General features: G+C 41.5%; 1 long non-coding RNA gene across 1 annotated transcript; it reads right to left on the bottom strand.

Moving 5' to 3' along the window:
- Positions 1-361: 361 nt before the first annotated feature.
- LOC108101138 lies at positions 362-1,391 on the bottom strand. Its single transcript, XR_001772056.2, has 2 exons — positions 1,115-1,391; positions 362-1,059 (listed from the first exon to the last, which is right to left on the bottom strand). It is a non-coding gene; the product is annotated as an uncharacterized LOC108101138 (long non-coding RNA).
- Between the last annotated feature and the right edge of the window lie 259 nt (positions 1,392-1,650).

Below are 1,650 nucleotides of genomic sequence, written 5' to 3'. Positions count from 1 at the left end.
TTAAATACTGGACCAAATCCTCATCAGACATTTGTAGACTTGTAGACATCAATACTTTATCAGCATGGTAGGCAGCAAACTTTTCGTCTAATTGCCATTTACGTTGCACGAACTTGCGTTGAATTTCGACCACATTAGCCTTTATGCCGTACATATTTTTCATCTGTCCGAAAATTTCATCCATTTCAGCCGAGAAGAGCAAAGGGTTTGCTAAAAACCACAACAATGCTTCGCCCTTGAGGCGAGCACACAGTAACTGGCGTTCTATTTCGCTGCCTATTTTAAATATGTTGCACACGCTGGACATACGCAGTAACCACTCGTTAACGTCTCCACTGCCATCAAATTCTGGTATCAGCTCTTTAATTGTCTCAAAAGGCACCATACATTTATTGCGTAGCTCAGCATTTTCGCATTGTAGTTTTAATACAACATGACATATCATCTTTATTTGACTGTACACCGCAGCCAGAAGCCACCGTACTGCATTTTGCCTCACATTCGTCAAACGGTACTTTTTCATTTTCGTTCTCCTCTACTTCGTCGCTGGGCAACGCGGCTGCGCTGCCTACATATTCTGCAACATACATTTTTGCAGCTGCGCGGCTGCTCATCGGAATTTCACAACAGTCGCGACAGCCTATGGCGCCGTCGCAGTCGCTTACATTTTCGGCTACTTTTTCATTTCAGTTGCTTCACTTTTTTCAAGGTCTTTACTTTTCTCAATCGACACATTTAGTTCATTTGCATTACTTTTTACAACTTCGCAATAATTTTCATTACTTTTTTCAATACTTTTATTAGACTCAATACTTTTTGGTGTACTTTTAAGCGGTGTGCCTAACTCTGGACACGAGCCGCGTTCATTTTGCGGAATTTCCATAATTCTTGCTAAGAGTTCCGTTTTATTTCCTTTAGATGAGACTCCAAGGTTATTACACCACGCTTTTACCAGGGGTGTTAGTTGAAGTTTGCCGGTTTGACTGTTAGATGTCGCTAGCAGTACTAGTACATTTGTATCATTCAGCATATGTGTCATTTTTTTCTGTTGACATTAACCTCAAAAAATACACAATTCGCATTCCGTCAAAATAAAAACGTCATAGTTGTTTACCTCAGTGAATATGTCGAGTTTCGTTCCAAGTAAATCGCATTTGCGGCACCAGTGCGGGACCAGTGTGGTGTGGTGTACTTCGAGTTATTGAAACCTGGTGAAACGGTTAATAAGGATCGCTACCGACAACAAATTATCAATTTGAATAATGCGTTGATCGAAAAACGGCCGGAATGGGCCCGAAGACATGGCAAAGTTATCTTGCAACATGACAACGCGCCGTCTCATACCGCTAAACTGGTGAAGGACACCTTGAAAGACCTTGATTGGGAAATATTATCGCACCCGCCGTACTCTCCAGACCTCGCCCCGTCCGATTATCACCTTTTTGCGTCAATGGGACACTCACTGGCAGAGCAGCGCTTCGCCAATTTTGAAGAAGTCGAAAAATGGCTCGTCGAATGGTTTGCCTCGAAAGAAAAAAAGTTTTTTTGGAATGGTATCCATAATTTGCCTAAAAGATGGGAGAAATGTGTAGAAGCCAATGGTCAATACTTTGAATAAAAAAATTTTTCACATTCTCTTGAGGATTAAGT

The sequence above is a fragment of the Drosophila ficusphila genome, unplaced genomic scaffold, assembly GCF_018152265.1.
Source record: "Drosophila ficusphila isolate 14025-0441.05 unplaced genomic scaffold, ASM1815226v1 contig_414, whole genome shotgun sequence".
Taxonomy (NCBI): Eukaryota; Metazoa; Arthropoda; class Insecta; order Diptera; family Drosophilidae; genus Drosophila; species Drosophila ficusphila.
The sequence above is the reverse complement of the archived record's forward strand: the minus strand, read 5'-3'. Positions and strand labels throughout refer to the sequence as shown.